Here is a 24,031-nt window from a genome sequence, read left to right on the forward strand (position 1 = left end):
TTCTTTTTGTTGTGGTTTTTTTTTTTCCCAAATCGTGACATGGAAGAAAAAACACCAAGAACAATAACAGCTTAAGCGAGTCATCCCAGAGCCACCTGCCTTCCCTTCTACACTAACCTTCACTGGTTTCAATTCGGGACTATACACAGATTCACTGGGAGGACAAACCTCAGCAGACAAAAATCTCTCGCCGTTCCAAAGGTCCACATTTCTGATCAACACCCGTTTCGTGTCTCAGGACTGACGGTCCGCCATAAACGTAGCTTGAAGGAATCTAACTTCTGTTCCGCCTCATGGAACGCTTCCTACGACAAAGAAATGTTGGCTCGGTTTTACAGATTCAAGTACACTGCTGTTCACAGACCCAATAGCCTAAAAAGAATATGGTCGGCCGGAAATCAACTGAAGAGAAGACATGTAAAAATAGAAACATTTCCACATTTCTGGTCTGAGCTGGAAAGGTATCTGCTAAAGTAGACTTCAGCATTCAGCAGCAGCATCACCACGGTCCCCTTTGCGATGCGAGGGGACAAGTGTGGGGTGTCAGCACACACGGACAGACGTCTGCTGCACACATATACAGATGTCTGTGTAGGTACTTCCACATATAGATACAGGTGTGTATATATACACTGATCCAGTCCCTCTCCAACACTTCATAGACTTACCATATTCAACTAATTTGAAGAAAAGCACCCTACTTCAGAAGCCAGGAGATCAAGTTTTTGCTTTTAGGTGGCACCATCTCTACTGAAATAATCCAGGACAACCTATATTTGGAAGCAAAAAAAAAAAAAAAATTAAAAGTAATTTTTGACACACGGATTGCTCATGTAGAAACCAACTCAATTTAATACTGAAAAAGAAAGCACGGTAGCGAGCTTCCTGGGGAAAATAAAAACAAACCCCAGACTTTTTTGAAAGAAGAACTCCATCTTTTTTCTGTAAATAACATTCAGTTATTCCTTCTTTTTCTATTCAGGAACTGTAGAGCATCTGCCTCTGCCACCCCCAGACACAACAGAGAAACACGTTACTCCAAGGAATATCTATTCACGTCAGCACGGTGACCTACTAGAGATAGCATCGAGATGAAAAGTATTATTCTTTTTTATAATTCCCCTCTCGCTTGAGTCTAACCTCATTAAATCAAGAGGAATGTTAACCACACATTTAAGCGTGTGTTGCGTGAAGCCCTTTTTTACAGAAACGCCGGCATTGTTTATTAGTAACGGTGTCATCTGACTCTCGTAGGTAATGAACACCAGCAGATGACACCGTATTTCACCCGTGGCTATACTGTAATAATTAAATAAAGTAGCAGTACTCGGGATGGAATTACTGGAGAAATCAAGACTCTTAAAAGAATTCCACTGAAGGATGTTTAAACAGACATTCCACAAGGGCAAATAGATAAATTAAATTTTCCCTTAGCAATCTCTGTGACAACAGGAGAATACTAAATAGAGAGCGTAAGGGACGTGTTGTAGCAAAATGTTTTGCCTTATTTTTAATTTAAATGTAGTTATATAGATGAAGAGCCTGGAGGCATCAACCATTGCCAATCAAGGCTTACATAATGAGTAACTCTTATAAGCATACCGAAATCACCGCTGCCCAGAATTGCTCAAGTCATCTGAGGATGAAGTTTTTCAGTACAGACATGTACAAAGTCTTCGGGGGTTTTTTTTAAAGTATTTTCAAAAAACATGATTTCTCTTTGGCAAAGGAACCCTTTGAAGCAGCCCAAATAGCCTTTGAAGTGAAAATAGCGAAGTCATTTCGTATTCATTCACCCATTTTACCTCCCCCTTCCTAAAAAAGAAGGCACATAGCTTAGTGAAAAATTTATATAATGAAATAGGCGGACTCATCTCATGACATCAGAAGCATTCAAGCAAACAAAATGCCATTAAAATGGAAGCGTATGTATCTTTGGGTGTAAATCAAAGGCACTGTGAACCGAAATATTAGGAAAAAAAATCAAGCTTAATTATTACAGATTAAAAGCTACAATCTATAAGTCAGAAAACTGCAACGTATACAGCAAAGTGTATGAAGCATTAACGGATTAGTGAATATTTACTCGTTTTGAGGAGTTGTCCTCGCTTAGCAACCTCACGTAGATTTATTAAATTAGATTTCTTTGCTCGGACACAAAGGCTATTAAAAACTCGAGGAAGTGGTAGATGCCTTACAGTGCATTAGTAGCAAGATTTTAACACGGTTCTTTTCCTCCTTCCATTCCTATAAATGCATTTCTCTCCTTTACAATATTTCCTAAGAGTCTCCTATGTCAGAGATTTTCCCATGTCCATCTTTCCAGAGCCTCAGAAAAAATGAGAATGGCTGATCTTACTTGAAAACTAAAAGCTTTGAGATAGTTCCCTGTGGAATGATGAAAAATCCCACAGGTTCAAGAAAACAATCGGTCAATAGAGGTTTCTACTCCCGTAAAATACAATTTGTTAAGCACAAATGTTGGCTAGCGGAAAGCGTTTTACTGCTGCAAATGGAAGGCTGCTTGAAAGACAACACGACTCAACAGCCACCCAGTGAGAGCAGCAGCACACACATACGTGGGGCAGGGTACATAAAAGGCATGTTTTGCCGGTTTTGTATGCCTCCTTGAAGGCCGCAGAAATTTTGTTTATCCATCTACGGTGCAGAAAGTCACCTCTGTATTCCAACTCTACTTGACTCGTCTTATTCCACCATCCAACATTTTCTTCTACACAAAAATCCCACCAAATGATCAGCTTAAACTTTTTATGTGACCTATCCAGTGGAATAAACAGTGACATGATTTTTTTTTTTTTTTTTTTTTTTAATTCCTCACTACTTTAATCCCAATTTATATATACTGGATGTTTAGGAGGAGGGAGACAGTCTTCTTGAAAAAAAAAAAAAAACAAGGCAAATAAATCATATAACAGGAATGCTCATAAATCTGTATTTACATTGGAAGTAAAAGTAAACTCACGGACAATGATTTACTGCCTCTTACAATGAATGTGACTATTAGGTCTTTAGATTTTATTAGCACTGTGAAAGAACATATTTTATGTTCAAATATTTAAATACTTGTAGAAAGCAAATGCAAAAATATTGTACATATTAAGCATTCAATTACTTTAAGCTACGTAAAAAATCATTGAAAAATAATTTCCTGTCTGCAGAACAATATATTGCCAAAATCTGAAAATTCCAGTTTACCAGTGGATCCAATGAATTTGACAGCTTTGTTCGGAGTCTAAATGAAGAAACGTATGCATTTCTCACAGAAACGGGCAGGACAACAGATGACATTTGAAGCGCTGACCACAGCACAGCTTTGAGGATTAATAATGAATCACTTCAACAGAGGAGCAGAATATAAAAGTACCGAACCCAGCAACGGGTTTCTCAAAGACAGTTTTTGGCTATTTTCATGCTAACCAACTCTCCAGCAAAGCCTGTCACCCACCATGGAAGTTTTTCCTGAAAATTAATTTCCCACACCTGACAGCAGCCCATCTGGCTTTGAAACAGCCACAGAATTTTGAAATAAAACCGTAATTTCTGCCTGGCCCACCTAGCAGGCATCCAGAGCGCCGGGGTTAGAACAGACTCGTTCTGCGAAGAGGAGGAGGAAGATGGAGAACAGCAAACCATGACCAATGTCTTCCCCAAAATGAGTCGGAAGGGCAGCTTAGGCTGGCTGGGGCCTGGCAGAAACCCTGCGGAGAGGAGAAGTAAAGATTTCCTGCGCTGTGTCACAGTGATCACAGTTTTGTTCTTCCCTAATGGGTGCCAGGAGGATGGTGGAAGGAGAAGGTAAACTACAGACCACGCGAGCCGCTTCAGTGATTGCGTTAAAAAGAAAATGAACAAAAATAGTCTTAAGAAAGGCTGAGAGAGTTGGGGGGGTTCAGCCTGGAGAAGAGAAGGCCCCGGGGAGACCTCAGAGCCCCTTCCAGTATCTGAAGGGCGCCTACAAGAAGGTTAGAGAGGGACTGTTTACAAGGGCATGGAGTGATAGGGTGAGGGGGAATGGTTTCAAACTGGAAGAGGGGAAATTTAGATGAGATATGAGGAAAAAATTCTTGTCTGTGTGGGCGGTGAGCCCCTGGCACAGGGTGCCCCGAGAAGCTGTGGCTGCCCCATCCCTGGAGGGGTTCAAGGCCGGGTTGGACGGGGCTGGGAGCACCCTGGGCTAGGGGGAGGTGGCCCTGCCCAGGGCAGGGGGGGGACTGGCTGGTCTTCAAGGTCCCTTCCAACCCAAACCACTCTGTGACTCTATGGTAAGGGTACTGAAGCAAGAAGACGCAAGTTGAGACAGTACTCTGCAAAGTAAAGCAGGAAACCCTACAAGTGTTCCATCTCCCATGTTCAGACCACCACAACTATCAGGACACAAAAGGCGTTTTCTTCTTCTAGATGCAGATGTCTGGTGGTTTTGAACTGAGTTTAGCTCAATCCAAAAATACTGTTACTGACAATAAAACTTCAGCTCTTCAAACCGCATTGATCTGCGGCGTTACACAGGAGGATGGGAGAGTATTCTTGTTGATTTTATGTTATTTGAATTGATCGCTATCTGCCTACTTACCTTAAATAGCCAGCCGCAATGCTACTTCATTTTTCAGAGCTTCAATAAAGAAAATGCTTCCATTTTGTAAATTATAGCCCTGCAATTGAGAGCGCTATTTTGAATGTGGTTATCTCCTGCTTAAATCAAATCAAATACATACCTTAATGGCAAACCAACATTTTTCATGCGACCCTCCAAATCTGAAAGGACAAAATTCAGCGAGAAACATTACGTATGATCTAACTTTATTGCAAAGACGCGCATGCCAGAGCATGATACGAGGACACAGGTGTGTTTGGGGGTTTTTGCAGCCCCCCCCCCAAGGAGACAGTAACGAACCCCCTCAGTGAGGCAATAGGTGGGCAGATTTCTACACTCAGAACTACCGAAAGCTCTTATCATTTCCCCATTCCCAAAGTATCTTCTTTTACATCGTGAAAACCAACAATTACATTTCATTAGTTCTGTTCCTCATAACCCTTCTAATTAGCCATGGGCTCAAGAGTAAAACATTTTTAATTGTGCAAGTTTAACCCCATGGCGAGCTAAAATGGTATAGAACACAAAAGAGTGAGGAACCAGCAAGTGTGACAAAATCAGAAAGGTACTTAGCATGAGTTCGGTGCTTACCGCTGCCACAGATGAACAAACATTGCCCCTTGCAAAGTTTTTCCAGTTTATTATTTAACTGAGAAATTACTTGCAGGAAATATTGATTTGAGGAATAGAGTATTTTTTTTTTTTTGTAGATTCCCTACCAATATTCAGGTAAAATGAATACCAAAAGCAGAACTTGCAGAAGTGTAACTGCATCCATATTAAGCTGGTGAAGGAAAGAGAAACTCTTTCTATTTTTTTTCTCTCTCTGGCTGGTCCTCCTCGTCCCTGTCCTGCAGGGCCCGGCCAGAAGGGCATTTTCTAGACTGCAAAGCAGCGCAGCGTTGCTGGCTGCTCCCCTTGGCCACAGTGACAGAAGAGCACTTACATTCTCATGAGTAAAAAGGTTTTTCCACTAGGAAAAAAAAAAAAAAGGAGGGAAAAAAAAAAAAAGGAGGAAAAAAAAAAGGAGGAAAAAAAAAAAGGAGGAAAAAAAAAAAAAAAGGAGGAAAAAAAAAAGGAGGAAAAAAAAAAGGAGGAAAAAAAAAAGGAGGAAAAAAAAAAGGAGGAAAAAAAAAAGGAGGAAAAAAAAAAGGAGGAAAAAAAAGGAGAAAAAAAAAAGTGTATTTCATTATATATATCTGCTAAGGGGAATTTCAAACTTTGTTGTGTGCGGCTATGAAAGACTCTTCCCATCGCATCCCCGCTTCCCCGGGGGCTCTGAGATTTCCATATGCCTTTTTTTTTTTTTTCCACCCCGTGAGGAATTTGCCTAACACCCCTTCCACCGGGAAGGCGTTGCCTTCTGCAGGACGGTGTAACCGGACTGCCTTTAACTCGTCAGATACCTGCCCCTCATCAGGCTAATCAAACAAAAAACCCCGCCGCCCCCGTCCTCTCCTTCCCACCACAAAAACCGGAGGGCTCTCCGCTGGAACCACCAGGAGGTCTTTGCGGCCCTGCAGCCGCTGAAGAGCCCCCCAGCCCAAGCACCAGCCTCCACCCAGCCTCCACTAAGCAGGGCTGCTTTTCGAGGCGGCTCCTCCGGGGCAGAAGCGCACCCTCCGGCCAATGACCGGGGACTTCCCATCATTTTACACCTGCGTTTTTTAAATGCCGCCACAAAACAAACTTCTACATCCACAAAACAAACTTTTACATAAGCCTTTATGCAGCCTGAAATTATCGTTGCTTGATAACAAACGCAGCTGTGGAAAATTCCCTCACAGTATCACAGTATGCTAGGGATGGGAAGGGACCTCAAAAGATCATCTAGTCCAATCCCCCTGTCGGAGCAGGAACACCTAGATGAGGTTGCACAGGAAGGCGTCCAGGCGAGTTTTGAATGTCTCCAGAGAAGGAGACTCCACAACCTCCCTGGGCAGCCTGTGCCAGTGCTCTGTCACCCTCACTGAGAAGAAGTTTCTTCTCAGATTTAAGTGGAACCTCTTGTGTTCCAGCTTGAATCCATTACCCCTTGTCCTATCATTGGTTGCCCTTACATTCCCTCTTACATTTAAGTTTCAAAACGTGACTTTAGAAGCCTAAAACTAACTCCCACCCAATTTCCTAACGATTAGGGCAGGCAGCAGGCTGAGCGCGCTGCGCTCCGGCAGCTCACCGGGGTGTCACTCTACTTAAAACGCCGCCCGAGTATGGACTCGTGGCTCGGAGTACCTGAAAGGAGCCGTAGATGTTATGCTCACCTTCCCATTAAAAGACATGGGAAACTTAACTCAGATTAATGCATGCTTATACATTTTAATTGTATATTAAAGTGTGTTTTGCAGATACATAAGAAACATCGGTGGCATATTAACTTATATTAGCTTTAACAAAAAAAAAAAAAAACACAACATCGACACATTTGCAATTATTCTGCAATTATATGGAAATTCCATTAGACACTAATTGCTCTGACAGGTGCCTAATAGCTTCTCTAAATAGGGGGTAAGAATTTACCCACGGGTATTCTCAATTATTTTGCTTGACCACCTTTTGCCTCTCCTTACAGCAATGAGAATACGCAGCAGCACTAACAAGTTTCTGTTCTGCCATTTTTTTTGTTGTTTTTTCTTCTTTTACTCGGATCGCTGTGCTGCTGCCTCCGTGCCGCTCGCCAGGGGAAGCCTCGCTGCCTCTGGCTGCGCTCCCGCCCCTCTCCAAGTTCTCCCAGGGTTGTTCCTGGAGCCCCAACGCTCAGAACTTCAGCGGCTGTTTTGGCAAACGGGCCCTGGGGAGGGGACCCAGCCCTGTCCTCGGTGGGACGGCACGAGCACAGCTAACGCTCAATGAAACCTCCCGCACGTACTCTGGATACAAATCATCTCAGGACAAGTGCAGATAAACTAAGAACCACCTTTGTGTGTGTGTGTTATTTATCTCCATTAATTTGAAGACACTCCTTACTAGAGCACCCCACCGTGAGGGAAAGGAATGGGCTGGTATTCCTGAGGGCTCCTGGCTGCTGGTCAGTAAGAGGGTTGAATCATAGACTGGTTTGGGTTGGAAGGGACCTTGAAGACCATCCAGTGCCACCCCTGCCCTGGGCAGGGCCACCTCCCCCCAGCCCAGGTTGCTCCCAGCCCCGTCCAACCCGGCCTTGAACACCTCCAGGGATGGGGCAGCCACAGCTCCTCGGGGCACCCTGCGCCAGGGGCTCACCGCCCCCACAGGGAAACATTTCTTTTTAATATCTCATCTAAATCTCTCCCCTTCCAGTTTGAAGCCATTCCCCCTCATCCTATCACTCCATGGCCTTGTAAAAGTCCCTCCTCAGCGCTCCTGGAGCCCCTTTAGGCACTGGAAGGGGCTCTGAGGTCTCTCCGGAGCCTTCTCCTCTCCAGGCTGACCCCCCCCACCTCTCCCAGCCTGTCCTCCCAGCAGAGGGGCTCCAGCCCCCTGAAAGAGGGATGAAGCTCTAACGATGATGGCATCAATGGAAAATGTTGACAATACAGCTGGCAAACGTGCACAAAACATAATTTTACCTTACTGATAGCTTTACCGTGGGCTGCTCTTGGACAGGACAATCTGGTTTCACATCCCTCCTGCCAGTGCCACAGCCGTCCCGTGCCGCAGCCCGGAGCCCGGGGCGGGCGTTGGGACACGCAGTAGGGTTTACTCTTCAGGCTGCAGCAAAACCATTTCTTCTGCCTGAAGGCAGAGTGCAATCAAACGGGACACAATGCACGAGGTTTCCGTGCCGTCGGAGAAGGAGTCTAAGAAAAAGCGGTTGCAAACCAGCGCCAAACCATGCAAGAGAAGCACCCACTGCTGCGGATCCAGAGCTCCTCACTGCTGTTGTTCAGTCAAAACTTTTACATATTTTCAATTAGTTTTTCAACGTTAGACCTACGCTGTAGTGTCATTACAGGTGCAAACCCAGAAGCCACAGCCTTTACTCTAAGTCAAACCCCAACAAATGCCACTTCAGCTCCCACCCAGCGCTCTGCCCTCCTTCCCGCAGACCCAGTCTCCCGGGTACTTCACCACCACAGCCCTCCACAAATTGAAATTTTATGTACATACTGTAATATAACCCCCATATGTTTAATATAGTCTCATTGTGAAAATGCTTTCCAGACTTGTTTGCAAACACTATAATACTGAAAAACAAATGCCAACTCTTGCATTCAAATGAGAGCATTGCCGGTAAAATTGTGACTTTTTTTTTTTAATATATAGACATTCACAGCTGTTAACCAGGATTATCTATACATCCCAAGGTGTATTTCATCTGAAATGCAAAGCATTTCTTTATTGCACGTATGGTTGACTGGGAATAAAATGAGTTTGTTTCCCTGTGACGGAGAGCTATTTGCATGACTTTCAGATATTTAGAGGTGATTTACAACTTCTGCATTCACATCATGGATAGATAAACAGGAAAACTGTACTGTGTATGACAATTACTATCCTCGACATCTGTTTGATCCTAAAAATAATTTTATGTACAAGAAATTCTACTTAAATTATTAGAGCTGACCTAATTTTATTTTCCTTTAATGCTTGCTTTTAATGGCACAAGACTGATCTTCTGTAGTAAGCGTAGATAGATTCTGTAGATATGTCAGTTGGTCAATTAGGAAGAGATGCACAGAATCGTTTTACAGTGTACGTTACACATTATATTTCTCCTAAAGAGAAGTTAGATGCTGACCCCTATTCTAGTGGGAGGTGTCCCTGCCCAGGGCAGGGGGTTGGAACTGGATGATCTTTGAGGTCCCTTCCAACCCAAACCATTCTGTGATCCTGTGATCCTCTGACAGCAAATACGAATTTTACGGATAATTTGACCTGTGAAATTCAACTCAATGCATGTCTCCACTGCAATTAGGCAGGGCAACAGCAGCTCAGTGGCACACTGACGTTAATTTTGACGTAGCCGGCTAGAGCAGAAAGAGCAGGGGAGGTACAGCTGCAGACTTCAGTGCCTGTTGCGCACTCGAGCCTGTGCCACCAAGACCTCCCCCCCCGAGCCAGCTCGCCCTAAGCAAGCCGGGTGAGGCAGGGTTAGGCTTCATCAGGGGGAGCTCCGGGGCTCAGACCCAGCAGGGCGCAGCGAGAGCAGCTCTGCCGGGGCGGCGCTGGGGCAGCTCGCTCGCCCGCTACTCGGGTTCCCTAAACAGAAGCACTGTTCACCGTCGGTGTGTAAAAAGAGAGCGATTTCTTCAGTGCAAAATGGCCAACGTACAGCAAGAATGCCTGTAATAAAAGTCCTTGACTTCTCTCTATTAACTTCTTAACCTCAGGGGGGTGTTGGGTTAAGAGGATGGGGAAAGTAACAGAAAAAAGCCACAGAATGGGTGGCCCTCCCCGACTGCCTTGAAGCACTTCTTGTGTTTGACAACAATTCAGCCTTGCTTCAACACTCCTATAATTATATCTATCCGCGATTAATTACAGTACTTTTAAAATGCACTTGAGTGACACTTGTGACGACACAAAACCTTTTTCTTTACAGAAAATACCTACAGCGGGCAAAGACTGGGACAAGTGTTCCACTAATTTATGCAACTGAGGCGTCTGAAAACAAAAATACACCACTTTCTTTATTTTAAACACATCCAACATAAGGAACTTTGACCACTCCTCATCCTTTACTGTTTGGAGGATGTTCCTGCTCTGCCGTTCTGCCTGGAGCATTCGCACCAGAGCAGTCTCCATCCTACACGAACGTAACTGCAACACGCGGCGACTGCACTGAGTTCTGAACATTTGGCTTCCAATTTCCTCCTTACGGCCTCGTTTATGCTCTGGGTATCAATATTCAGACGCCGAGCGCTCTTGCCAAGCTTACTCCAGGGACTCCCAACGGCTCGGAAGCCGTCTCTGTTCCTCCCAGAGTACCGGCCAGGCTCTGCCAAGCGGTCGTTCACAGCCAGGCTTTGCCTCAACGCTAACGAAAGACGGAACTCCGCACTTCGCTTCTGGCTCAGCTCTCCTACACACCCCAGGAGGGTGAGGTTAGTTAAAAAACACCTAACGTGAACACTCTCGACAACACCGCGGCAACGCTGCCCCAAACATCGTCCCACCTTCCCTCGGGGGTTGTGCAGCCAATGCTGATGTTCAGGACACTGCCACCCACCTGCCGGAATTAAATGTGTGTCTAAATAGTAAAGCGGTGGTGATGCACCAGACAGGAGCCCCCATCACCCCGAGCTACTGGTCACTGCTGGGGAGGGCCGTCGCAGGACAGGGCTGACTCCTCTCTTGCTGGACAAGCTTGGAAAGCACTTTATGGCAATGGCAAGCCTGGGTTGGACAATAACCGAAGTCTCCTTCCTTAGAGCTCACTAAAGTTGTCTTCATTCAGATGTTTAGGTTGGACTCTGATATCTTCCATTCCAGAATGCTCAAGAAAGTTAGAAAATCCAGGGAACTACCAACCACTATGTGGTTTCAGAGGAACCACATCTCCCTCCTCCCTCCATCCTTTCCTTCCTCTTTTACTTCATAATGAAATTATTCCCCATGTCTTAAGTCAGCCTCAGTGACTTCAGAAGACTTATTTTACTACTTCATCTGTAATTTTGCACTTTTATCAGCAGTTCCACCACCCACATTCAAGCCGGTCTTATGTTCTCTTTCAAATGGTTTCTTTCAACAGGTGTAGCATTTCTAGCACTGCCTGCTGAGCAATTTGGTGCAAACATAGAATCACAGAATGGTTTGGGTTGGAAGGGACCTTGAAGACCATCCAGTGCCACCCCCTGCCCTGGGCAGGGACACCCCCCCCCAGCCCAAGTTGCTCCCAGCCCCGTCCAACCCGGCCTTGAACACCTCCAGGGATGGGGCAGCCACCGCTTCTCAGGGCAAAATCACATCCTGTGATTCACAAAACCATATTGGGAAGACCAAGAGCGCAAAAGTTGTGAGAAGTGGAGAGGGAGGGGGGAAAAGGGACTTGTTAATATAATTTTCCCAGATTTTACCACTCTCCAATTCAAAGTAAGCAGCAGTTGGAAATTCAGCCTCTCATACACACCAAGCCACCCATTCAGCATTTTGAAATGGAGCTGTATGTGTCAAAAAAAAAAAAAAAAAAAAAAAAAAAAAAAAAGGGGAGAAGCATGGAAATGAGATCTGCTGGAAATTTTCATTCATTCTGAAGAGTTTTGAAATTTTTCCATATGCCTCTCATATACAATACCATGTGATTAATTAAAGCAAACAGAGTGCATTAAAAGTAAAAAGCGCCATATGCACACTTACATTTCAATACACATGAGAAATCACTTCTATATGAGAAAAAGCCCTGAAAGCTCCCATTTCATTCAGGCTTTGAATCTGCAAACGCAGATGAAAACTCTTCAGGCATTGGCCAACACTCACATTGCTTTTTTAGTCTCCTTTACATGTATTTTAATATACAAAAATTAGGATTTGTAGCTTAAGACAGGGAAGAACCTCATGAAAATAGATTATGAAATTACTCTTTTTCTAGTTCAGCCACATTGCAATGAGCTATCAGAAAATTTAAACGTTGAAGTGCTACGGGTTTTCTCAGGTGGCAGACGTGGCTTCATTACCGTACCCGCAGTTCCTAATTCCCTGTGAAAACCAGAATGACTGCTGGAGGGGATGCTTTTGGAAGTGGATGAGGCTGGAGGTGCAGCGCTCGCCAGCTGTTTGTGACCCATAGATGTATATGGTCTGTCCAGCTTTGTCATCAGAGCATCTTAAGACCTGTGAAGCATTTACCAGCCCACAACTGACGTCTGTTGCTTTCGAGGAATCACACCGATTTATCAGGCAAGGATCTCCTTCTGATTGCAATATCTTCCTTCTCTCAGGAGATCAGGAAGCCTTTGTGAAGTCAGAAGCGTGGCATGTAACACGGAGATATTTAACTATCACTTGAACGGAAGCCACGGAGCACCTTCCCGTGCCAGACAAACCCAATACGGCGCTCTCCAGAATGCAGTATTCTCCTAACAGCACTCGTGCTTTCTAAAACCCATACTGATCAAGACCCACATAGTAAAATCCAGCACTTACGGCACGACGCTTTGGTATCACACAATGCAGAGAGCGTCACTCCAACAGGATTCCTACAATGGTTTGTTCATAAATAGGGGCTACATATCTATCAAATCATGCAAAGGGACCGTATTACATCCCGAGGGTTAGGGCTGATAACCGACTTAGAAATATCTCGCCCGTGGGAGAAGTACAGGAGCACTAATATATACAGTAAGTATGGTCATTAGAAGGCATTGAAAAATAACTGCCGACTCCTGCGCTTACAAAGGAATAAAAGCCAGAAAGATGACTTGGAAGTAGGAAAATCAGCTGTAACTCGAAGATCAATAGAAAGGCGAAGACTTAAATTAGAAAGACTGTGACACTAATGAAGGATAACACTGTCTTCAGCTCTCAACAGCGAGAACGGAAACTCCAGGATGCTGGTAATCAGCTTCACAAAATGAAAATCTACACTTTCCATGTGAATGTAACGGCAACCAGAATTACTCTGAAAAATAAATTCATGTCAGAGGCAAAATAAATCAAAAGCATTAATGAGAAAATTAGAGGATTTGAAGGAACTAGCTGTAAGGCATTCAGATTTCTCTCTTTTTGTTAAGAAGAGCAGTCTTGTAGGAATGTCAAAGAGTAAATAACATAGCGAAGTATCATTACAGTAAAGCTAATTTAATGCTACATTACAGTATATCTAGTTCGACTATTGTAAATCTCCTTCTAGGAGTCACGTAATGAAAAGCAAGCGAGAAGATGTGTATTGCTGTCATACGTGTTCCTGTAGCACCCAGAAACCGGAGTGCCGCTGCAGCGGCTTTTATTGAAACATGACAAAAAGGTTCTGCACTGAAGCAAGAACAGTCTTCATCAATCCCACTGCAGCCACTACAAACACAGTATTTTTGCTTCTTATGATAAATAAATCTTAAAACATTCATGGTCTAGTAACGTAGTTACTTATGTGCTTAAGTCCACCCTCAGTTATTCAGACACAATTGCCATTTTCAGGGAAGGGAAGCAGTGATTGAGGCCAAACAAATAAAAGCATACATGTAAATAGAGGCTTAATTTCATGGAAAAAGGTGACTAGAAACAGTTTCTGATAAACCTAAGGTTTTTCTAGAACACTATCCTTTCTTTGGAAGTGGCCATTAGCTGATACCTCATAACTGTTAGAACAAAAAACACGTGTAATGTTATTTTGCCTTGGGAGAACTTCCTTATTTTTGCATTTTACCGGTTACCCCTTTTTCCGAACCCATTCGTAGTTTTTGCACTGTGCAACGGTTACAATCCCCCAATTTAACTATGAACTGCATGAAAAAGTACCGCCTTTTGTTGTTAAACCTCACCCTCTTCTATCCTACTACATTGTTAAATTACTCCATTTTACACACAAAATATCTGGCGTGTTCCGTGTCAAATCAAGCATTAGCACGGCATATAACGCCTCTGCACCCAACAGCAGGAGCAAGAGAAGTGTTTATGCCTTACCGAGCTAGCAAGCAATCCATTACTTGAGTTTTTTGCTGTGCAGTTTGTCAAGGCTCTCAAATTAAGTTCCACAATAAGATGTTCAATTTTTGCACGGCAGACCAAACAACTTGTCTGAAACATGGCTTTAATTAAACTCCAGCATCTCATCTCTCTGCATGCAGGGATCTTCTAACAACAACAAAAACCAGAAAATGAAAAAAATAGGAGAGACTGGATGCTCGATCTGAGCCAATGGGGACCTGCTGAAGGAAGAAAGAGTCAAAAAAAAGAGAGTCACACAACCACCAGCAAGGAATAAAGAAGCGTAGAGCCAAGCTACAGACATCCAAACTGGAATCCTTTTTCCAATGGGATCATCCTTCATCCCCCAAACGAATAAGAAAACTCTGCTATGAGCATTGCACTTGGCATACGGTAGGTGCCTTCTGCTCTGTGCAAGGCAGAAAGCTCCTCATAGGAACAATTTGGATCATGACAGCAAAATGCCTAAGGAGGAGACAGGAGTGGCCTAATGCTACTTTAAGCGAGCCGCTGGACTTCTGCATCCGGCTCTGAAAGGCCCAGATGTCACACACCAACATCCTTTAATGTCAACAGACTGCACACAGACGTGTCTCGCTATAAAATAGCTGCGTACAGAATTGCTTGGATGCACTCTTTGTATAGGCTACTTAAAATACATCTCAGACATTAATAAGTTTGAGTCCTGGTGGCCAACAGGATGACCATGAGCCAGCAATGTGCTCTGGTGGCCCAGAAGGCCAGTGGCATCCTGGGGGACATCAAGCAGAGTGTGGCCAGCAGGTGGAGGGAGGTCATCCTCCCCCTCTGCTCTGCCCCAGTGAGGCCACATCTGGAGCACTGTGTCCAGTTCGGGGCTCCCCGGGTCAAGAAGGACAGGGAACTGCTGGAGAGGGTCCAGCAAAGGGCTACGGAGATGAGGAGGGGACTGGAGCATCTCTCTGCTGAGGACAGGCTGAGGGCCGTGGGGCTGTTCAGTCTGGAGAGGAGAAGGCTGAGGGGGGTCTCACCAACGCTTATCAATACTGACAGGGCGGGTGCCGGGGGGGGAACAGTCTGTGTGCAGTGGTGCCCCGTGACAGGACAAGAGGGAACGGGCACAAACGTGACCGTGGGCAGTTCCATCTCACCCCGAGGAGGGACTTCTCTCCTGTGGGGGCGGCAGAGCACTGGCACAGCTGCCCAGAGAGGGGGGGAGTCTCCCCCTCTGGAGCCATTCCAAACCCGCCTGGAGGTGTCCTGTGCCACTGCTGGAGGTGCCCCTGCTCTGGCGGGGGGTGGCACTGGGGGGGCTCCAGAGGGCCCTGCCAGCCCTCACCACTCTGGGGTCCGGTAAAGCTCCACAGCAGCCTCAGAGGAGATGCGAGGGCCACGCCGATCTCCCAGCGGCTGGGATGTGCTCTGGAAGCATCCGGCTCCGGCTGGAATAGGCCTTTGCAGAAGCCAGTCAGTCTGCGTTTAAAGCAGTTTATATACGTGACAACTAGCCACAACATCCAGGTCAAAATGTCCTACTGATTTCATCTAAGAAAGAGATGAAGTGTCTAATCTAAAGATTAGAGTTTTTAAATACTTTTAAAAATACTTTTTAAATATCCAAACTTAAATTAACTGCAAGTTGAACGACATACACCTGAGGCACAGGGAAGTGGCTGTTCTCAGTAGAAGTACAAACTAAACAGTTTTGGTGAAGAGAAAATCCTTCGGTAAATGAATGACAGGTCCAGAACAGAAAAACAGAACAGCCGATTCTTCACCTTCCATCGCTGAAAACAGCGAAGGGTCTGGACATTTCTCATGTCTTAAAAAACAACCATTTAAAAGATTTGCCTGAGCAGTACTCCGCAATTCAAAACTGGAGAGTGTTAAGGGAAAAGCTACAAAAACATATTAAGGGATTAGAAAGGAACCGCAGAGAAAGATCTGCAGAGGTCAAACTACTTAGTTTATCAAAGAGGAGGTGAAAGGGGAACTCTGATCACAGTTCAAGAACCTAAAAGGATAATGAAAACCTGCTATAGCAAGCACTTCAGTCCGGAGACGAGCGTATATCAATTTCCAGGGGTTACAGGTAGAAAAGCACCGGAATCGCACAGGAAAAAAGAAACTCTTCAAATAATGGTGCGGATAATTAATGACTGAAGAAAATTACCAAAGGTTCCCACGGACGCTCTATTGCCAGAGGTCTTCAACACAAGACCGAGTGTTTCTCTACAATAAATGTTCCGGTTCAACCTGAGTTATTGGACCCGAATTAGCTCAGAGAAGTCCCCCAGTCTGTGCTGTGCACTGCTTGCACTAGACGGACCCCAACTCTGACGAAGACCAACACAAAACGAAAGCCACATTTGCACGAATGTTTTTTTCGTATACTATCAGAAAGTCCACAAAAACACTGCAGGGATAGACCATTTCCATTAAAACACTAGTTCTCCACCTCCCCAAACCACCTCTACTGCACGAAGGACAGCCTGGCTGACATCTGATGGGCTTTGCTCAGCAACTCTCCCGGTGGCGGATGCACAATTGGCCATCGCCGGCGCCATCCAACTCAAATTGCACCGCACTTAATTGATTCATTAAGGTAATCACTACTGTCATATCGTGTGCTCATTAGAAACGACAACAAATTATTCAAAGTGTTTTTCCCTTCTGAGCAACTGCATCAAACATATTAATCAAAAGTTGGTTGGCTGTTTCAGCCGCTCGTTATCTGTGTGCCATTTATATGATAAAAAGCAAATGAACGAGCAACTTGCCATCAGTTGGCTATTTCATTTTTCCCTGATGAATTCTAAAATTTGTAAATTAAACAAGCGGTGGTGCTCCTGATTTATATGAGGAAGGTGTCGACCAAGAATATATTTCATCCACGGGCAAATCTGCTTTAGATCCAACAATTTGTCAGTTTTCAAAACCTCTGCCAAAGGCTATTATTGATGGTAGAAGGCAAAACCGGTACAGAGAAGCCAAAATTTTCACATTACACACAAGAAAAACCACACCAGCCATAACAAAATGGTTATCTAAGAGTGAAAATTCTTACACATGAGCATGATCTAAACTCAGAAAGCACCCTTTGCCCAAAGGAGCCCTTCAGACACCGCGTCTTATCGGGTAGGTGCAAAATTAGCACATACATGATTTATATAAGTTTCTTTACACTATACCCTGAATTTGGTATCCTCTGTTGGCACAGCAGGCAATTAAGGTCTGCAGACTGCCTAACAAAGCAGCGAAGCGGTGCCACAGGAGTTTAAATGAGAGCAGCTGTGAATGGTTCCCATTATGTCAGCTGTGTGCTCCCGGCAGCCCGTGTACCATCAGCCAGGTCTCCAACTGCGGGTCAGCCTTCTCGTGTCAAACCCCCACAAGAGATTCAGCCAGGTACCCACAGAAAAGTCTTCACTGACAGCGATTCCCTCTATTCTGGAGATTAGCAAATTAAAAGAATTGTGTGAGTGACTATTCCCTCTGACGGGGAAACATTAATTCTTTACTGAATTAAGGCAATGCATTATTTATTTCTTGCCATGGTACTGTTCGTGTTTTCTCAACATGGGATTCGGGGCAGGGGATGCTCCTAAAAGCCCATCAGGATACCATAATTCGCTGCATAACAGCTCATTTTACACCATCCTTCGATTAGTCATCACAGGTGACCTTTGGTGCAAAAGGTGACCTCCTTTGGTTCCTCGGGAAGCTCCAGAATACAAATTTCCCATTACCTTTGGCCTCGCAGACGCCAGACCCAGCTGCAGCAGGAAGCAGAGTGCGTTGCATCGCCCGGGGCAGACCGGTGTACGTGGTCCTCCGGGATGCTGAGGCTCTCCCGGTGGTGTCAAGGAGCATGGTGGAGCCTGTCCAGCAGCCTCCTGCCATTCGCATCCCCGATGTCCCGCGAGGGCCATACCTGCCGGCCAGAAAAAAGGTCTGCACTCCATAGCAGGAGAGCCGCGGGCTTGAACGCTCTGCTCGGCTGTGGGCTGGCAGAGGGGCGCGCGGCCCATCGACACCGAGCACCATCCGCATGCCTGCCCGGGCAGGCAGAGTTGCACTTTTGTGCTTTAAATGATGTTGTGTTTCCATTATCCCGATTTTTGAGGCACTATCTGTGGAGCGGCAGAGTTCGAGCGAGGGAGAGAAGAGTCAAGAGGGTGAGCGTGAAAGTATTGCAATACAGAGGGATGAAATGAAGGATAAAGGAGACGGCCCCATGTGATAGATCGGCTGTCCTAGCAGTGATGATAGTTTTTCTACAAATCATCAGAGCTCCTGCCTTGAAGACGGATTGTCCAATTCATCTTCGCGGGAACAGCACCGAGACTCCGGGGGAAGAGGCGAGGCGGCCGGGAGCAGCGGGCCGCGGGGCCAGGAGCCAGCGCGGGAATCCAGAGCTCTGCCCTGTTGGCACCCGTCACGTTTGCGCAACACTACTGGCAAATCGCTATTTTCTACTGCCACACCATCATCTTCTCACATCTAATAAGCAAATATAAGGAATAAAGGAATAATAAGATAATAAGGGGAATTAATGACAGCAGGAACCAGGGCAACGCCGACAGATAATGACATTAGTAACACCGCTAAACACACCGCGGTGTCGCTGTTCCTGCGGGATGGGAGCAGCAGCCAAAAGCATTGAGAAAAGCCCGGCTTGTCACTCAGCTAGTCCTATCTGCAGCAATATTTCTTTGCCTTTTAAGACAATTTCTTGTTTTTCAGGGTTATCTGTGAAGCAACGGATCTGAACTCTATTAACTCTCCACCTGACACAGTGTTTATAAAAGATCCCGAAAGCTTCATCCGTTCATACCGAGTGCTTCCTCGGAGAAAGAAATACCCAAAGAGCTGTAAGTCACGTAATTATTATAAATGAAAATATCGAGCCATAAAGAATACTCTAACACTGTTCGCATTGTTTAAAGGAAGAGAATAAAAAAGTAGCAAAGCTTTGTTTAAACTCTCTTTTTTCCAATATAATCTGAAGAAATTGGATTTATGATTGGAAATATCACCAGAGCTGTGATGTTACCAGACAATGGTAAACAAAGTACCAGACAGGTTAAATTGGACTGTGAAGTATCTAGACAAAGGGTATTTTCACAAATAAAGGTGTAAATAATACTCTTTATGGACAGAGACAATGTACGTAGGGGGTGAAGGGATTTTTACTTAGTACCATGATATCACGTATCATAGCGTGACACCATAGGGGCTGTCTTCATTGTCACAATATCTAAATATTTTACTGTGCTTTCAACTCATTAAATCATCACTACACACACAGATACGCACATACACAGGAGCATCAACACCACGTAGCGCAAAGGTAGATTCAGCCCCTCACCCTGGTTTCAGCAGTAGCGAACCAGGGCAGTAGGTACGACCAGGGCAAGCGCGTACGGAGACTTCCCCAGCAAACTTCTCACTTTTGTAGCATAGGATTAAGAAGTAGTACTTTAAAAATCACATACCTCTGTGTTCTTCACCCTTTAAAAAAAAAAAAAAAAACAAAAACGCGGTCCTTTGGTGTAAGTCATCTTGGGCAGCAACGGATTAATGAAGAAGAGCATCTGAGGTTACTATGACACATCTGCAGTTTCCCCTTCTTACACAGGACTGGGAATTAAGCAGCGGGTTCACAGGCACCACAGCCCTTTCTTGGGGAAAGAAGGAAAAAAAAAAATAAAGTCTAATGCCACTTTAGGAATTAGAGGTTAACAAATGTTACTTTAGCAAAACAGCTGCAACCTTGATTTAAATAGTGGAATTTATGCAGGTTCTGAAAAGAAGAGATTTGCTAGGAGTCTTTGAGATAAGAAGGGACAATCAGACAGTATAATTTGTTTAGACTTTCAATCCTCTTTTACAGAGCGTTATGAGAAAACACCACGAAAATGAACTTTCAGAGGGCAAAATGAAGTTACACTGTGGTTAGAACCCAGTTAGGAGAAAAAAAAACGAGCAGGAGTGAACAGCTGATACTCAACATGGCAAACAGAGATGTCTTCCAGAACAAGCGCCTGCATTGACTATGCAACTGGTTGGGAAAAACGCTTTAAATGCATGTCTGAGCAGAAGTAATACATCTACTTTCCTTGTCAAATTGACGCATCATACATGAACTTTCTCTGCTCATGTACGATGACGAAAAGCCTTCCGCTTTTCTGACCACTGAAAGACAAAAGAAAGCATCCGTTTACAACGTTTTCCTTATTTATATCAGTGTGTAAGACAAACAAACAAACAAACAACAAACTAGACCAGTCGCCTACGTGCCTGCAGGCAGCCGACGCTCCATGGCACGCTTTCATTTGTTAATTCCAAGCCCACGCAGAAAGGCCCCATCGGAACAGTCCGGCTGTTCAGAGGAAACCAGCGCAGAGGTGTTATGGGAAAACGCGCTGTGACTAGTCCGGTTCCCGGAAGAAAAACATGCACTATTACTTGAGGCTACAATCTACGACCAAGTCATTAAAAAAGGACCTAACAAATGCCATTACTGTTGCAATTATTTATCATGATGATTATTGCTTATCTCTCCCTTGAGAACTGAGGTCAAGGGAGGGAATTCTTCCCCTCTACTCTGCTCTGGTGGGACCCCACCTGGAGTACTGCCTCCAGCTCTCAAGCCCTCAACATAAGAAGGATATGGACCTCTTTGAGCGGGGCCAGAGGAGGCCATGAAGGTGATCAGAGGGCTGGAGCCCCTCTGCTGGGAGGACAGGCTGGGAGAGGTGGGGGGGATCAGCCTGGAGAAGAGAAGGCTCCGGGGAGGCCTGAGAGCCCCTTCCAGTGCCTAAAGGGGCTCCAGGAGAGCTGGGGAGGGACTCTGGGTCAGGGAGGGGAGCCATGGGATGAGGGGGAATGGTTTTGAACTGAAAGTAGGGAGATTTAGATGAGATATTAAAAAGAAATGTTTCCCTGTGGGGGCGGTGAGCCCCCGGCGCAGGGTGCCCCGAGGAGCTGTGGCTGCCCCATCCCTGGAGGGGTTCAAGGCCGGGTTGGACGGGGCTGGGAGCGACCTGGGCTGGGGGGAGGTGGCCCTGCCCGGGGCAGGGGGTGGGACTGGATGGTCTTCGAAGTCCCTTTCAACCCAAACCAGTCTATGATTCTATGATTATTTCCAAGGTAAGCAGTGAGAACAAGTCACACGCACAGGCTGCCTTTCTACTTGTTTCAAAGTTAAGATAAACTTAGATGACCACCACCTCTTGATCTTCAAGCATGAGGGCTGAAAAAAAACCAACGGTTTATAAGAAATTGCTGTCAACTGATTCATGAAATAGCTGAAACTACAGGATCTACTGTCCCACACAGGCAGAGCGCTGTGTCCTTCAAACTGAGGGCACACACGTGCCGGGTAGTACGGCAAAGGAGGGAGGAATCGCACCTAGCTAACTGGCAGTACACAGGCAAGAGTTTGAAAACAGGGACACCGGCATTTTACCTCCAAGCAGCAGTTAGAACCTAGACATAAAAAGGGCAACAGACAACAACAGACCTGGAAGTCTTCAGAAAAGGAAGAATTTTACGGGTTCTGCTTAGTTGGAGACAACTCACTGAAACACATCGGATGGTGTTAAAACAAACCACATTCTCATCTACTGCCTAATTGCTTAGGTCGAAAGAGGTGATCTTCTCAAAGTGATCTTCTCCTTATTGCGCTGCACCAAGATGACCGCAGGTGACTACATCCTGCTTCCACCTGACTTATCTCAGCCCATTCCGCTGCTCTTTCGCCAAGTTCTGGACCACCTTTAGCCTAATACTTCAGCACAAAAGCCATCGACAGTGGGACAGCTCATTCCATTGTGCGGCAATGATCAACCCTCAGGGTGAAGAAACCTCCAACAGAATGACCCTTCAGTGGCCAGAGCAAAACACAACCTTAACCAGACCGTGTCCTTTTCAGACAGAAATATCATATCCCCCTCAAAGTACTTTTTAATCTAAAAAGCTTCTCCTTCGTCCCCGTCCCGCCCTGCTGCAGGCGCCTCCGTGCCTGCATGCCTTGAAGCGGGCAGGGCTGCTGGAGTCCCCACGGGGACCGTCCCAGCCTTTCAGCTTTAAAGTGTCCTCTGAATTCCAGTTCTTAACATTTTTAGAGAACAAACCATCTTGCGGATAAGCAAGCAGAAGCCATCATCACCTTTTCTGCTAGCGACCACCTTATTATTATAAAACCATTTGCACAAATCAAACCTCCTCCCCTGCGGGACTCTCCCGACACCATTGCCTCCTGTCATCTGACATCCATTTCACTCGGCTTCATCTTTTTTTTTTTTTTTTTCCCCTAGCTGCGATATGATCTGCTTAGGTTATTTTTCGCCTCTTTCATTTTTAGTCTGTTTATTTAAGATTAATTCTAGATAGACATATGTACATACACACACACATATGTTATTCACATCCTTTCCCTATGGGCACATACGGCTGTATTTCTTGTTCGCTTTGCTGATCTTCTCATTTCCACTTTCCCTGCTCTCACTTTTCCTTATCTTTGCTTTCTCGCACTGCACTTTCATCCCCTCCCTATTCTCTCCCAGTTCTCTCAAAAATATTCTCTTCTCACAGCTACAGGCGAAAAAAGCAAGGAGGCACGCGCACAAAGAGACTGCTCGTTGCAAGAGCACCATGGGGGTGTTCCTATTGCAGCAAAATACACTGTTTGCTACGGCTCTCTCCCTGTGCTACTTCCCATGCTGGGGAATAGGAGGGCATTTAAAAAAAAAAAAAAATCATCCAAGTATTCTTGTGGTTTAGTAAAAATTATCACAGATGTTTCTCAGTAGTCACCAAGACATCAGTCCTGCTAAGAGCCGGCGTCGCAGGATCAGCACACGAGACTAATTTGCTGTAACAATGCCTTTAGGTTGTGATAAATAAGCCAGATTCAGGACTATTTAAAGTAAACGTTCAACCTCCAGAAAACCACCGAAGGTGGGGGAGGGAAACAACATCAGGGACACAGCAGGAGGCAATCTGCCCTTTGAGGTAGCACTGGGCAAAGGGCCACCGCGCCTTTTTGTTTTCCCATGTATTAGTCTCATGGGAGAGAACTTTGTGGCCATCAGTGTTTATGAAGACATTATATTAACAACAGCTTTTAGCAGGAGAGTTCTTGACTGACTTTTGAGCCAGTTCCAGCTAAAAACTCGTCTCAGCTGGAGAAACCATTCTTTTCTCTGTTACTCTCAAAATATCATGCTTTATTATCAAGGTAAACCTCACAACACGTTATTGAGAAAAAATGCTTTTTAATGAAGAGAGCAAGTCTAATAATTAATTTCTGAGCACCACCAGCTCGGGCAGATTCATGGCACTCTGCATCACTTGTACCTCCTTCTACCTCTCTCCTCAAACCTTTGGGCAGGCAAGCAGGGAAAATTGAGCTCTTAGAACTTTTTTAGGTATCATTTGATAGAAGCAACTTGGGAGACATCTGACATCGGTTAGTTTTTTCAAGTTTCCAAGAGAAGCAGCACCGCATTACCAGTCCTGTCTAGTGAATCAATGACACGTTCAATCCTGAGAAAGGAGCTTGTCCTGTAAGTCATAACTCATCAGATAAAATACTCCTTTAGGATCAAAATGAAATTGAGACCTGGAAGGCACATTTGAAACCTCTCTATTCAATAGGGCAAAGATTACCCGTGCAGAACTATTATCTGAAACAAGAAATTAGTGTACTATCTCGCTCTACCGTGGGGCAATATTTCAAGTAATAGCAAGCTCCTGAATGGGTTATTTTTTTCTGTGCGAACATTGGAATTTTCGCCTGTTACAGACTCACCACCACGACCCAGCTTCACTCCACCGGGCGTAGATTTACTCAGCCGCATGGAAATC

The 24,031-nt window shown here is 45.1% G+C and overlaps 1 long non-coding RNA gene across 1 annotated transcript; it reads right to left on the reverse strand.

Annotated features, from left to right (window-relative positions):
• Window positions 1-221: 221 nt before the first annotated feature.
• Window positions 222-17,923, reverse strand: LOC309674533. Its single transcript, XR_014269403.1, has 3 exons — window positions 17,905-17,923; window positions 669-770; window positions 222-305 (listed from the first exon to the last, which is right to left on the reverse strand). It is a non-coding gene; the product is annotated as an uncharacterized lncRNA (long non-coding RNA).
• Between the last annotated feature and the right edge of the window lie 6,108 nt (window positions 17,924-24,031).

This window comes from Vanellus vanellus, assembly GCF_965231255.1.
Source record: "Vanellus vanellus genome assembly, chromosome: 7".
Classification (NCBI taxonomy): domain Eukaryota; kingdom Metazoa; phylum Chordata; class Aves; order Charadriiformes; family Charadriidae; genus Vanellus; species Vanellus vanellus.